Source organism: Oncorhynchus gorbuscha, linkage group LG24 (assembly GCF_021184085.1).
Source record: "Oncorhynchus gorbuscha isolate QuinsamMale2020 ecotype Even-year linkage group LG24, OgorEven_v1.0, whole genome shotgun sequence".
Classification (NCBI taxonomy): Eukaryota; Metazoa; Chordata; class Actinopteri; order Salmoniformes; family Salmonidae; genus Oncorhynchus; species Oncorhynchus gorbuscha.
This window is the reverse complement of record NC_060196.1, coordinates 27123562-27139469: the sequence shown is the minus strand read 5'-3', so window position 1 is coordinate 27139469 and position 15908 is coordinate 27123562. Positions and strand designations below refer to the sequence as shown.

The 15908-nt window shown below is 45.6% G+C and overlaps 1 pseudogene; it reads right to left on the bottom strand.

Moving 5' to 3' along the window:
• Window positions 1-948: 948 nt before the first annotated feature.
• LOC124012192 lies at window positions 949-13365 on the bottom strand (annotated as a pseudogene).
• Between the last annotated feature and the right edge of the window lie 2543 nt (window positions 13366-15908).

Below are 15908 nucleotides of genomic sequence, written 5' to 3'. Positions count from 1 at the left end.
GTCATAGAAGAGCTCATTGAGCAAAGTGAAACTGTATCATTTGTGGTATATCCAACACAGGTGTGGAGGGTCACCTGCTTGTGAGAATCATCAAAGTGAACTGCCTGGATTTCACTGGTGTATTTGCACAGGTAGTTCTCTGCAAAGTCAATATGCACTCTGATCTCCTCTTTCCACAGATTCTCTTTTAATTCTCTGTTTGGAGTATTGATGTCAAAATGTATAGGTGTTTCCCCAACTTCTCTTTCAATACCTTGTACCTTCAATACCTTGTACCTTCAATACCTTCTTTCTCTCTCTCTCTCTCTCTCTCTCTCTCTCTCTCTCTCTCTCTCTCTCTCTCTCTCTCTCTCTCTCTCTCTCTCTCTCTCTCTCTCTCTCTCTCTCTCTCTCTCTCTCTCTCTCTTCAGCTTTGTTTTTCCACTCAAACCACCATGTCTGCTAACCAGCATTAAAGTCAGATGTTTAAGCTCTTTTGCTTGGCAAAGGGAGAACTCTCTGTACATGCACACAAAGACTCAATAAGGTTCTCAATGTCCCTGCAGCTCATCACTTCGTGCTACTGTGGTTTTCTGTCATGAACTGGAGGTTCCCATGGGATTGCCGAGGCATGTGTCCCTATCCTGGACTGTTGTCTTGACAACCCAAAAAGGACGTATTTGCAGAATTCATAGTAGGACGTTTGGATCTCTGAATATTCCCTCTTAAACTTCTGATAAAGGTTCTGAATTGTGCCGTTCAAGAAGCGCTTCTGCTTTTTCTTCTTGTTCCCCGTTAGTGTGTCCTTTTCCCCTGTTGTTGCTCTACTGTTGAAATCACGTTCTCTTGAAAAAACTTTCTTAATGAGGAATTTGTCCTCTGATGGAAATGACACCACTGCCAAGACAGGTATATTAGGTGTAAAAAATTAACAATAAACGGCATACTCACAAATATTGATATAGATTTTATTTCATGGACTCTTTTTTTTCTCTAATAGATAACATGTAATGTGTAATTATTTATGCTTTCTCATAGAAAAAAACATAGTAGAAGCTCAAAGGTCTGGGTCGGGGACAAGGGCAAAACAGTGATGTTCGAGTAGCAAAAGAAGTTGATAGAGAGGTGTTAAAAAATTCTGAGGTGATTGTAGTGTGAACTTAACATACAAATGACCTTATATTTTTATTATTGAAATAAAATCCTAAACATGTACCCCGAGGACATAGAAGTGCCAGGAGTTACAGAATCACCCTACAATGACTACCCAGGTGTATTGATATACCTGCATTTCTATTACTGTTAGCAGATCGTCGCGTCTATTTGAATTAATATTGAGGAATATTTCACTTTCTTTGGACATAGGAACAACATATATTTGTTGTGCGACTCGAGTTTCGCCATCAGGTGGAAGACTGTGTCCCCTCTCTGGTCAGTCTCACCAGAGGAAAGGAAGGAGAGAGCAGGGACAGTGAGAGGCAAACCCTCTGCTGCTCTCTCCCTCCCTGCTGATGTGACTAATGCCGAGTTCAAAACAACAGGCAACTCGGAAATCTCTGACTTCCGGAAAATAGTTTGGAGCGGTCATCCATGTCGGAAACTCACACATCTTTCTAGAAATCCGAATTGAAGATCACTCATTGACCCCGTTTTTTTTTTCAGAGAACGCAATTGTCTCGATAGCACCATGACCATCAGATTCAGGTCCCATCAGTCCAGTAAAATAAAAAGCAAATTATTTGCAAATTATTTCAATTTATGCTCGCACTTGCGAGCTTTGCCTCACAAGTGCTACTCCAACTGATCTATTTTATTATCAAAGCTTGAGTTTTTTTTAAATATAATATGGTCTGAGAAGAACAATATTGTCAGGCCAGGCATATAGCCAATATGCAGTGATAATGTACTAGGCCTACAGCACAAACCTCATTCCTACAGAACTGTTTTTATTAGGTTAATGTTCCATTTTTTAAGTCATGTTTAAAAAAAATCTGGGCGGTAAGATCTCGGCTTGCTTTTTGACTACGAAAGTGATCTTGATTCAGAAAAGGTTGGTGACCACTGCTCTAGCTCTTCACTCCCCTCTCTTCCTCCTCACTCTCTCCAGCTCAGCCCCAGTGTCTGAACGATGAAGGAGAAGACGTGTGTATCCTCCAGGATTGCCTTAGTGGTAGGCTTTCCCACCCCGTGCCCACTGCGGGTGTCACCCGAACCATAAGAGGCTGATCATGCCCGGGGCTGTTGCCCACACCGTGCTGCAGTGTGGCACAGTACTTCAGGGTGTGGAGGGGCACCACCCGGTCGTCATGGTCACCAGTCAGTAGGAGCATGGCAGGGTAGGCAGCGCCAATGTGAGGTGGAGGCATGGCCGATGGTAAACTTGTGGAACTTGAGCATGTCCATCACCCCAACCTTAGCCACACAGGTCCGGACACTGATTCAAACCCGCTGGGTTTGAAAGTGTGTGTGTGTGTGTGTGTGTGTGGACCCAGAGACATGACTCTCTCTGTGTGAGAGAGTGAGATAGAAAGACATGTCTTACACTTGTTATATGATTAATTACACTTCTAAAACAAACCCAACTCACACACACGCACACACACACACACACACACACACACACACACACACACACACACACACACACACACACACACACACACACACACACACACACACACACACACACACACACACACACACACACACACACACACACACACACACACACACACACACACCAACTTGCAATCGTTCCTAAATGGCCATAGACACCAGTAGACTTGTAAAACATTTGCCTGCCGACAGTACTTAGCACCTCTGAACAGTGTGACTGGCTCATACGTGGATGTACAGGGAAAAAAATGAAAAGTGAAGTTGTGAAGTTGTTTGCCACTGACAACAGTCGGTAAGTTCATCACCACCAGGTCGGCATGCAACAGGTACCGCTTTTGTTCGAACAAAAGAAGGAACAGGTGTGATAAATACCTATCGGCAATCTATCGGCTGTGAGATTCTCCATGCTATAGAGAGAGAGAGACCTGTCTTACACTTAAACATACCCGACTCACTCTTTGACATGCACACACACACGCACGCGCACGCACACGCACGCACACACACACACACACACACACACATAAACACACACTCACACACACACACAACAGCAACATCCAATCTATCCTAAATAGCCACTTAAAATAAGGAAGTACTCTTTAGTTCTTTAGTTGGATTTGTACAATGCAATATGGTTGGCAGTCTTTTAAAATGATGTAGCTAACTACTGTTTAATGTGCTGTGTAATCACTGAATTAATTGTAGCTAAGTAGAAAAATACAATTTGATGGACTTTACATTAACAATTATTCTGAAAATATAAAACATTTAAAGAGAATGCGGTTATGATTGACCGAACTAGGAGACCATTTAGAAAGATGGCCTTAAATGCCATCCCCTCTCCATACCCACGAGCAGTCCCCCGTTGGAGGCGCCTTTGATGGCTATGCGGCTGGCTATGGTGTAGTTCTCCTGGATCAGATACTCTGCTGCACACCGGAAGTCATCAAAGCAATTCTGCTTGTTCCCCAGGGTACCACCTAGACAGAAGAAGGAATTCAACTCTAGAAGGGATGCTGCCATAGTCCATAGATCACATGTCATTTAGCAGACACTTTTCCACACTATCCTGGCCTTGCTAGCGCCATGCTCTGCCAACTAAGTTACAGAGAGACTGGGGCCGAGTATCAACAGCCATAGCTACAATAATTTTCATTCCTCATCTTACCCCCCCAAGCATGACAGGTGAAGACAAAACAGTGGAAAGCTGTGCTAGTGAATATAAAACTAGCGAATCACAGCCCCCAGCCTGTTGCTTTATTTAACCTATTTCAATGCATCTTTAGGTGGGGAAGATACAGTACCTTTGTGCCAGGTCTGTCTGTACTCCCCTCCTCCTCAGATGTTGGCTATAGCCAGGATTCCCCCCAGGTGTCTCACAAACAGCAGGTATGGAACACTGTCAGAGCGAGAGAGACAGCGAGGGGAGGGGTGATGGACGTCACATCCACGTCACTCAAATCACACCGACTCAGAATACGGTGCACTTGGATGAATTCTATACTTGTGAATTCCTGGAGGGGAAAGATTCATCATGTTCTGTTGGAGGTCCATGCGTTGTGATACCAACTTGTAGTATGGTTTGATGGAGTTCTCAAAGCCTCCATATCCGTACAGGAAGACAGGGTGTGATCCGTCCTTCTTAAGAGCCCGGGCATGCACCAGGAACATGGGGATTTTAGTTCCATCCTTACTGGGGTAAAACTCCTGAAACACACAGCAATGTTGCCATAGTGAAAGTGTCAAGATACTGTTAAGTTATTACTGTAAGTAGTTGTAATCTGCTGTTGTCTTACCTGGTTGGTCTCATGGTTCATAGTCCTCCTGTTGAATACCCTTCACCTCCACCTGTCTGAACACTGTGGGTTCTGGAGACGCTTGGCTCAGGTCACAGTGGTAAATCACACCGGGGAGAGACATGACACATAGGGGTTAGAGGTCCTAGAGAGGTTAAAGGTTATAGATAATAGGGACGTTGGCAGGGATTGTACCCAAACCGTGGTATTGAAAGCTAGTCATCCTTTGTGTTGAATGTAAGCCACTACATACTAGCAGTGTGAATATTAACCCTAATGCCAATGAAAATCCCATATCCTTTTCATGTCTAACACCACAAAATAAGTTGACTATCCCCTAGGAGACAATCCAGTACCTGGCGTGGTGAAGGAGGTGAACTTGTAGAAGAAGTCGGAGTGTTTCTTCTTACAGCTGAGGCTCACCACAGTGCCAACGTCCAGAGGCAGATCTCTGACCAGACCACCAGTGGACAGCTCATACAACTGCAGGATGTCCTTCACGTCATGGACATAGTTGACCAGCAGGTGGAGCTGGTTCACACAGGCCACAGAGCCTATAAGGAAGACAGACAATTGCTACATGTAGGCTACTTGGGTTCCTTCTGAGCATATCAACACGTCTAGAATCAGTTATTTCTGTTTAAATCTTGAACCATTGGCAGCTAAATAATGAAACTGGCCTTGGATTATAAGGAAGGCATAACGCAACAATAACCTGACATATATAGGATCCAATTTCATGGCAAATTATTGCAAGGGGGATGCAATTTCTGTTTTGTTTCACAATGTTGAAGTACACTGTGTTAGGCATTCTTCACACGCTGTTCTTTCTCTCGTCCAATAGATGGCAGTCTGCTTTTTGTAATTGTAGTACAGCATGGGACACAGACTTCCTGTTTAACTCCTTTCCCCTCTCATATGGACTTTGTCTAAGACACAACAACTACACTGGATATTCTAGTATAGGGAGTTCAACCAAAACGAAGAAGTGCAATGCTAGTAAGTCAAGTCGAGTATAAATAGAACAAATGTCAATAATGTAGCTTGAATTTGCTGATTTCCAACAGTGTGCGTATGTACAGTACACGCTGTTAACGTTATACTCACATGTGTGTATTGTTCTAGGAATGGCGAGAGATAGAGAGAGCCACACACCCACTGCCCTTAATACACTGAGCATACATCGCAAACCACCTGGTAGAACCTCCTAAAACCTTCAAAGCACACCCTCAACCACAGATACGGCAGTAAACATCTGTGGCCCCACTTCCAGTACTGATTCAAATCCCTCAGCTAACAGAATGATAGGCAGATGACACACCACTGCTCTAATGATATTAGTCAATATGGTACCAATATGGTTTGGTGAAGAACATCCTTGTGGTACGTCAAAGGCTCAAACTTTAAATGAGAGGTAACTCACATATGACCCATTCCTGCCCGACTACGTTGAAGACGCGTGCCAGATCTGACAATGCCTGGAAGTATCTTATGAACTAGGTCTGAAAGAAATTGCTTGCTACGTCACAAACATCTCGCAGGTGATAGATTTTAAAACGTGATTCATTGAGACAAAGTTGCATGCCACGGCGAAAGTGGGTTAACCAAGACCACGAAGTTTCCACTCACTGTGGTTGATAGACTGACACATAAATATTCAAATCTAAAAAGTGAAACTTGGCAAGTAGCCTGACCATACCAAACGTATTTGACCTCCTTTAGCGGTCTCCAACCCTGATCCTGGATACTCACACAGAAACTCACATTTGAGTTTCAACCCAGCACGAAAAACACATTTGGCTTATCACAAAATCCTGCACACCCTGTAGGTCTCCAGAACCAGGGTTGGATACCACTGCTCAGGTTTCTCTTACCCAGGACGTCTTTGTCGTGCTGGGGTAGATAGGTCCTCCAGTGCTCCTTGCTTGGTGTCGCCAGGTCAATGTTGATCAGGCAGTAGCGAGGGGCGTCCAGGTTGGTGCGGAAGGTGAACACACGGCCCTCGTTGGCGATGTAAGAGTACTGCGCCTCAAAGTTGTGCACCAGCTTCACCCAAGGCAGCAGGTCTATAGGTACAGATGCAGTCAAATATATTGGCACACATGCAACATACACGCGAGTGCAATGGAGCAGAATGTAGTTGAACGGCTATATTTACCCTGTAGCAAACTTGCCACAGGTGAGATGAAGTTAGAGTAAATGACAATCCCTTTCCTCCAACCACATTAACTTGTGAATCATTTAGTCCATTTATTTACTTTGAAGTGAAAAATCTGCATCTGTACTGGACAATAAGAGCTAGAACTGAGACACACCTATGACGTCAGGTATTCATACAGGGTCTGATTAAAATGGCAGGGACAGACCTGTGGTGCCATTGGGTAGCTTCTCCGGGTCACAGTATCACAGCTGGTTGAATTGCTCACAGCCTTCTGTGATGTTGAGCACTGCATACCTGCCGTCATCCGACACCTGGAGAGAGCGAGAGAGAAAGAAGATGCAGGGAGATAGAGAGAGTAAGATTGTGAGTGAGGGGGACAAGGAGGGCGAGGGAGAAAGAGGATGCAGGGAGATAGAGAGAGTAAGATTGTGAGTGAGGGGGACAAGGAGGGCGAGAGAGAAAGAGGATGCAGGGAGATAGAGAGAGTAAGATTGTGAGTGAGGGGGACAAGGAGGGCGAGAGAGAAAGAGGATGCAGGGAGATAGAGAGAGTAAGATTGTGAGTGAGGGGGACAAGGAGGGCGAGAGAGAAAGAGGATGCAGGGAGATAGAGAGAGTAAGATTGTGAATGAGAGGGACAAGGGGGGGAGAGAGAAAGAGGATGCAGGGAGATAGAGAGAGTAAGATTGTGAGTGAGGGGGACAAGGAGGGCGAGGAGAAAGAGGATGCAGGGAGATAGAGAGAGTAAGATTGTGAGTGAGGGGGACAAGGAGGGCGAGAGAGAAAGAGGATGCAGGGAGATAGAGAGAGTAAGATTGTGAGTGAGGGGGACAAGGAGAAGAGAAAGAAGATGCAGGGAGATAGAGAGAGTAAGATTGTGAGTGAGGGGGACAAGGAGGGCGAGAGAGAAAGAAGATGCAGGGAGATAGAGAGAGTAAGATTGTGAGTGAGGGGGACAAGGAGGGCGAGAGAGAAAGAGGATGCAGGGAGATAGAGAGAGTAAGATTGTGAGTGAGGGGGACAAGGAGGGCGAGAGAGAAAGAGGATGCAGGGAGATAGAGAGAGTAAGATTGTGAGTGAGGGGGACAAGGAGGGCGAGAGAGAAAGAGGATGCAGGGAGATAGAGAGAGTAAGATTGTGAGTGAGGGGGGGACGAGAGAGAAAGAAGATGCAGGGAGAAGGAGGGCGAGAGAGAAAGAGGATGCAGGGAGATAGAGAGAGTAAGATTGTGAGTGAGGGGGACAAGGAGGGCGAGAGAGAAAGAGGATGCAGGGAGATAGAGAGAGTAAGATTGAGTGAGGGGGACAAGGAGGGCGAGAGAGAAAGAGGATGCAGGGAGATAGAGAGAGTAAGATTGTGAGTGAGGGGGGGACAGGAGAAAGAGGATGCAGGGAGAGAGAGAAAGAGGATGCAGGGAGATAGAGAGAGTAAGATTGTGAGTGAGGGGGACAAGGAGGGCGAGAGAGAAAGAGGATGCAGGGAGATAGAGAGAGTAAGATTGTGAGTGAGGGGGACAAGGAGGGCGAGAGAGAAAGAGGATGCAGGGAGATAGAGAGAGTAAGATTGTGAGTGAGGGGGACAAGGAGGGCGAGAGAGAAAGAGGATGCAGGGAGATAGAGAGAGTAAGATTGTGAGTGAGGGGGACAAGGAGGGCGAGAGAGAAAGAGGATGCAGGGAGATAGAGAGAGTAAGATTGTGAGTGAGGGGGACAAGGAGGGCGAGGGAGAAAGAGGATGCAGGGAGATAGAGAGAGTAAGATTGTGAGTGAGGGGGACAAGGAGGGGAGGAGAAAGAGGATGCAGGGAGAAAGAGTAAGATGTGAGGAGACAAGGAGGGCGAGAGAGAGAGGGGGAAGGAGATTGTGAGTGAGGGGGACAAGGAGGGCGAGAGAAAGAGGATGCAGGGAGATAGAGAGAGTAAGATTGTGAGTGAGGGGGACAAGGAGGGAGGAGAAAGAGGATGCAGGGAGATAGAGAGAGTAAGATTGTGAGTGAGGGGGACAAGGAGGGCGAGATGCAGGGAGATAGAGAGAGTAAGATTGTGAGTGAGGGGGACAAGGAGAGAGAGAAAGAGGATGCAGGGAGATAGAGAGAGTAAGATTGTGAGTGAGGGGGACAAGGAGGGCGAGAGAGAAAGAAGATGCAGGGAGATAGAGAGAGTAAGATGACAAGGGGGACAAGGAGTGAGGGGGGCGAGAGAGAAAGAGATGAGGGAGATAGGGTAAGATTGTGAGTGAGGGGGACAAGGAGGGACAAGAAAGAGGATGCAGGGAGATAGAGAGAAAGAGGATGCAGGGAGATAGAGAGAGTAAGATTGTGAGTGAGGGGGACAAGGAGGGCGAGAGAGAAAGAGGATGCAGGGAGATGCAGGGAGAGAGAGTAAGATTGTGAGTGAGGGGGACAAGGAGGGCGAGAGGGAGAGAAAGAGGAGGATGCAGGGAGATAGAGAGAGTAAGATTGTGAGTGAGGGGGACAAGGAGGGCGAGAGAGAAAGAGATGCAGGGAGATAGAGAGAGTAAGATTGTGAGTGAGGGGGACAAGGAGGGCGAGGGAGAAAGAGGATGCAGGGAGATAGAGAGAAAAGAAAGACGAGGGAGAAAGAGGCAAGGAGGGAGATAGGATGAGAGTAAGATTGTGAGTGAGGGGGACAAGGAGGGCAGGGAGAGGGAGTAAGAAAGAGGATGCAGGGAGATAGAGAGAGTAAGATTGTGAGTGAGGGGGGGGGACAAGGAGGGCAGGGAGATAGAGAGTAAGATTGGAGTGAGGGGGACAAGGAGGGCGAGGGAGAAAGAGGATGCAGGGAGATAGAGAGAGTAAGATTGTGAGTGAGGGGGACAAGGAGGGCGAGGAGAGAAGAGGATGCAGGGAGATAGAGAGGGGGATAGGGAGATTAAGATTGTGAGTGAGGGGGACAAGGACAAGGGAGGAGGATGCAGGGAGATAGGAGAAAGATTGTGAAGATGCAGGGAGATAGAGAGAGTAAGATTGTGAGTGAGGGGGACAAGGAGGGCGAGAGAGAAAGAGGACAGGGAGATAGAGAGAGTAAGATTGGAGAGGGGGACAAGGAGGGCGAGGGAGAAAGAGGATGCAGGGAGATAGAGAGAGTAAGAGAGTGAGGGGGACAAGGAAGGGAGAAAGAGGATGCAGGGAGAGAGAAAGAGGATAAGATAGAGAGAGTAAGATTGTGAGTGAGGGGGACAAGGAGGGCGAGAGAGAAAGAGGACAGGGAGATAGAGAGAGTAAGATTGTGAGTGGGGGACAAGGAGGAGGATGCAGGGAGATAGAGAGAGTAAGATTGTGAGTGAGGGGGACAAGGAGGGCGAGAGAGAAAGAGGATGCAGGGAGATAGAGAGAGTAAGATTGTGAGTGAGGGGGACAAGGAGGGCGAGAGAGAAAGAGGATGCAGGGAGATAGAGAGAGTAAGATTGTGAGGAGGGGGACAAGGAGGGTGAGAAAGAGGATGCAGGGAGAAGAGAGTAAGATTTGAGTGAGGGGGACAAGGAGGGCTAGGAGAAAGAGGATGCCAGGAGATAGAGAGTGATGCAGGGAGATAGAGAGAGTAAGATTGTGAGTGAGGGGGACAAGGAGGGCGAGAGAGAAAGAGGATGCAGGGAGATAGGGCTCTGAGGGGGACAAGGAGGGCGAGAGAGAAAAGAGGATAGGTAAGATTCCTGATTGAGGGGGACAAGGAGGGCGAGAGAGAAAGAGGATGCAGGGAGATAGAGAGAGTAAGATTGTGACCAGGAGAGAGAAAGAGGAGTCACTTGGCTCTGTGAGTGAGGGGGACAAGGAGGGCGAGGAGAAAGAGGATGCAGGGAGATAGAGAGAGTAAGATTGTGAGTGAGGGGGACAAGGAGGGCGAGGGAGAAAGAGGATGCAGGGAGATAGAGAGAGTAAGATTGTGAGTGAGGGGGACAAGGAGGGCGAGAGAGGAGGGCCAGGAGATAGAGAGAGTAAGATTGTGGTGAGGGGGACAAGGAGGGCGAGAGAGAAAGAGGATCTAAGATTGTGAGTGAGGGGGACAAGGATCATTGCTATGAGGGGGACAGAAAGAGGATGCAGGGAGAATGAGTAATCGAGGGAGAAAGAGGATGCAGGGAGATAGAGAGAGTAAGATTGTGAGTGAGGGGGACCCTTCTGATGACCAGGGAGGTGTAAGATTGTGAGTGAGGGGGACAAGGAGGGCGAGGGAGAAAGAGGATGCAGGGAGATAGAGAGAGTAAGATTGTGAGTGAGGGGACTGCATGAGGGAGAAAGAGGATGCAGGGAGATAGAGAGAGGGCGAGGGAGAAAGAGGACAGGGGGATCAGTGTGGATGACTGAATTTGACGCTTTAGCACTAGCTGATGCTATCCCTACACAAACAATGCTGAGTCATTACTTCGGCACAGACGGAGATCATAAGCTCTTGAGAAAGAGTCAAACAAGGTGGAGGAGAGAAGTGAGGGAGCTGAGAAAAACTGCCAGTTTAATAGCAGTAGATTCCATGAGAATCTCGACCATCACGTAAAGGAAAACAATTCTCTTTAAACTCACTGTTACTCCCTCTGCCTGGATGGTCAGGAAACTCAGCCACCAGGATGTCCTCTGATTGGTTGGCGTGATCACTAGAGTTTCTGATTGACCTGTGCTCTGTGGAGCTAAATGCAGAAAGCTGTGTTTTCAACGTTCTGCTCTACAACATCCAGAAAGTATTCAGACCCCTTCCTTTTTCCACATTTTGTTACGTTACAGCTTTATTCCTAAATTAAATCCTCCTCACACAGGAATGGCAAAGTGAAAACAGGTTTTAAAAAATGTTTGCAAATGTATTAAAATTAAAAAACCTGAATAACTATTCAGGCACTTGTCAGGTGCATCCTGTTTCTGATTACTGCAACTTGGAGACCACCTGTGGTCAATTCAATTGATTGGCTGGGCTCCCTGCCTGTAAGCCATTAAAGGAATTGTCCCCTACAGACAGGAATGTATAAGAGTCACAGAGGGTACCAAAAATGTCTGCAGCATTGAAGGTACCCAAGAAGACAGTGGCCTCCATCATTCTTATATGGAATAAGTTTGGCAAGACTCTTTCTAGAGCTGGCCGCCCAGCCAAACTGAGTGTTCAACCTTCCCAAGTTCTCTCACGTCAGAGCTCCTCCGTTCCTCTCCACTGGCTTCCAGTTGACAACAATCTTTGCATCCACTACAAGACCATGGTGCTTTGCCTACGGAGCTGTGATGGGGAACGGCAAATGCAGTACCTCCAGGCTCTGGATCAGGCCCTACACCCAAACAAGGGCTCTGGTTCATCCACCTCTGGCCTGCTCTGAATTCCCTACCACTGAGGAGGAAACCCGCATCAGCCCAGTCAAAACTGGTGCTCTGGCAGCATCAATGGTGGAACATTTTTCAGAGGCCAGGACAGCGGAGTCAATCACCACCTTCCGGAGACACCTGAAACCCCACCTCTTTAAGGAATACCTAGGATAGGATAAAGTAATCCTTCTCACCCCAGGACCTTAAAATATGTAGATGCACTATTGTAAAGTGGCTGTTCCACTGGATGTCATAAGGTGAATGCAATTTTAAATGGAACTGATAAGTAAGCGTCTGCTAAATGACTTAAATGTAATGTAAAATGTAATTAACAACATGAGTTCATAAGAAGAAATTGAGTGACAGGACAAGGAGGAATAAAATGTTAATGAACACCATTTCTACTGGGTAGCAACAAATGAGTTGTGGACTGTGTAAACACATAAGGTCATTAGCCTATGGTTGACCCAACCTGAAACTTAGCTCTGGGGTTTTTAGATAAGGCAGTGAGTGCATTCCTAGGGTTTCTGTTAATTAAAACTGTCCGTTCAGTGGTGATCGATAATGTTGAGGGGTCAAAAGTGATCTGGGAGTGTGTTAGTAAGTTAGAATGAACTTTTCACCTTACTTTGTCCTGTCGAGAGGAGGGGGTTCGGTTAAGGCAGTGAAATGACGTCATGATCTGTATTTAAACTGATGCATGTGTTTGAGTGGTAGCGCGCTCCGAGAATAAATTCTATTACCTATTATTTAAAGACTGGTCTGCGTCTATTTTATGCAAACAAGAAATCTTACAAATTCTCGTAAAATAGATGAAGGGCTTTCAATTGATGAAAGCACATCGGCATAATTAAATTATAGTAACAGAGGTTCACCTTCCAACAGGACAATGACCTTAAGCACACAGCCAAGACAACGCGGGAGGTGGCTTCGGGACAAGTCTCTGAATGTCCTTGAGTGGCCCAGCCGGACTTGACCTGATTGAACATCTCTGGAAAACCTGACAGAGCTTGAGAGGATCTGCAGAGAAGAATGGGAGCAACTCTCCAAATACAGGTGTGCCAAGCTTGTAGCATCATACCCAAGAAGACTCAAGGCTGTAATCACTGTCAAAGGTTCTTCAAACAAGGTATTGAGTAAAGGGTCTGAATTCTTATGTAAAAGTGATATTTCAGTTTTTGCTTTGTCAGAGGAGTGATCATGACAAACAATTGAATCAATTTTAGAATAAGGCTGTAACGTAACAAAGTGCAACAAGTCAAGATGTCCGAATAATTTCTGAATGCACTGTATACTATGTTGTACTGTATACAGTAGATTTCATGAGTGTGTGTGTGTGTGTGTGTGTGTGTGTGTGTGTGTGTGTGTGTGTGTGTGTGTGTGTGTGTGTGTGTGTGTGTGTGTGTGTGTGTGTGTGTGTGTGTGTGTGTGTGTGTGTGTGTGTGTGTGTGTGTGTGTGTGTGTGTCTCACCATCAGCCTTGCCGTCCTGCCGGGGGTAACACTTATAAAACATTGTGGGTCCAGGCCAGGCAGCTGAACTTCACCCTGTCTAGGACATCAGGCAGCGTCATGAGGTCTGTCACCCAGTCGGAGCCACTGGAGCTCAGGCCAGGCCATTACGCAAAGTACTCGCACTCCTTTGACAAGCTCCCCACTGAAAGGAGAAGGAGAGCGAGGTAAGGAGAGAGGAAAAGGAAAAATAGATATTACATTGTGTGATATTATAATGTATAATGTAAAGTGGGCCTATCATTTGTGTTTTTTAGTCAAGGATTTGCCTGCATTTGGCTCCATTCATTGTTCCCTCTAGCCCTACCAGTCTTCCAGTCCCTGCCACTGAAAAACATCCCCATAGCATGATACTGTCACCACCATGCTTCACGGTAGGTTTGGTGTTAGACAGGTGATGCCTGGTTTTCTCTAGACATAGCGGTTTACGTTGTCGTTTCACCAGACCACAGAATCTTTTGCCTTATGCTCGCAGTCTTTCACATGCCTTTTTACAAACTTCAGGTGTGCCGTCATTCTCAGGAGTTGCTTCAGCCTGCTCACTCGCCTATAAAGCCCAGATTGGTGAAGTGATGTAGAGACTGTTGTCCTTCTGGCTGGTACTCCCATCTCAACCAAAGAACTCTGTCATTTCGTCAGTGGTCAATGGGTTCTTGGTCACCTCGCTGACCATGGTCCTTCTTCCCCAGATGCTCAGTTTGGTCAGAAAGCCAGCTTTAGGGAGAGTCTGGGTAGTGACAAGGCTGAGGAGTAAGTTTCACACATGCAGTTATTGCGTAGTTAACTCTTTTTGTGCATTTTCTTGTAAATAAGTGTGCAGGCTTTTGTTCCAGCTCAGCACTGAATCCTTTTGATTAGTCCTTAACTTGTTGACGCTACCCATTCCGGTAGCGGGATAATTGTCCTTCAGCAACCGCTGAGTAGCATAGCGCCACAGTCAAATAATATTACAAAAAAATATTCATATTCATGAAATCACAAGTGCAATATTGCAAAACACAGCTTAGCCTTTTGTTAATCTACCTGTCGTCTCAGATTTTGAAATGATGCTTTACAGCGAAAGCAATCCAATCGTTTGTAAGTTTATCGATAACATAGCATAACATTATGTACACTAAGCATTAAGTAGCTAGGTCACGAAAATCAGAAAAGCAATCAAAAAAATGGTTTACTTTTGATCTTTGGATGTTTTCACTCACGAGACTCCCAGTTACACAACAAATGTTCCTTTTGTTCCATAAAGATTATTTTCATACCCAAAATACCCACGTTTGTTTGTCGCGTTAGGTTCAGAAATCCACAGGAAAGAGCGGTCACGACAACGCAGATGTATATTCCAAATAATATCCATAATGTCCACAGAAACATGTCAAATGTTTTTTATAATCAATCTTCAGGTTGTTTTAAAAATATATATTCGATAATATATCAACCGAGTGTGTAGCTTTTTCAATAGGACCGGGTGGAACAATGGTCACTTTACTCTATAGCGCAAAACTCACTCTGAGAGCCCCCACCTATCAACTTATGCAATGCGATCTTTCACGCTCATTTAAAAAAAATAAAAGCCTGAAACTACGTCTAAAGACTGACACCTTAGGGAAGCCATATAAAAAGGAATCTGGTTGATATCCCTTTAAATGGAGGATAGGCATGCATAGGAACAGAGAGGTTTCAAAATAAGAGGCGCTCCCTGATTAGATTTTCCTCAGGCTTTCGCCTGCAATATCAGTTCTGTTATACTCACAGACAATATTTTTACAGTTTTGGAAACTTTAGAGTTTTCTATCATAATCTGACAATTATATGCATATTCTAGTTTCTGGGGCTGAGAAATAGGCAGTTTCAAATGGGTATGTTTTTTAGCCAAAAATGAAAATACTGCCCCCTACACTCAATAATTTAAACTGCTTTCTAACCGGTTTCCTCTCTTGTAGCGGCAGCTGTATTTTAGTTCCTAATCTGTTCATTTCCCATAGAGAACGACAGAGGCCTTTAGTGGCCAAAAGGCAGTATGAGCATGGACAGGACCACGGAGGGCTTCCACCATTTTAATGGAGTCAACTGTGTGGGGCTTCCAACTTCATTGGCTGATCCCTCCTGGTGACAAAGATGAGTCCTCTATCTCGATGTTGCTTCCTCTCTTGTAGGAGCAGTTGTATTGATGGGTTTTCTGAAGGATTTGGTGCTTTCACCAAATTATGCCAAAAAACGGTTGATTACCCGGACAACGGCGCTAAAGACCGCGCCACACTCACAGGAAAACACACTGCAGCTCCAAATTCGTTAATTAAAATCACAATTTAACCATCTATTTTTGTGACTACCTGGACCTACCAATTTCTTTATAAGTATTGAAACTAAACCATATGGATTTGAATGAAAATGATTTGAATAAGCATGAAAATGTGACTGTAAGAAGCGGACATAATTTAAAAATAGGCTACATATCACATTAAACAGCATAAAAACAATCTAAATAGGTCATGAAGCAGACAGGGCGCCTAAGAAGGAATGATAATGAATTATTTAGGCTATATTATTGCA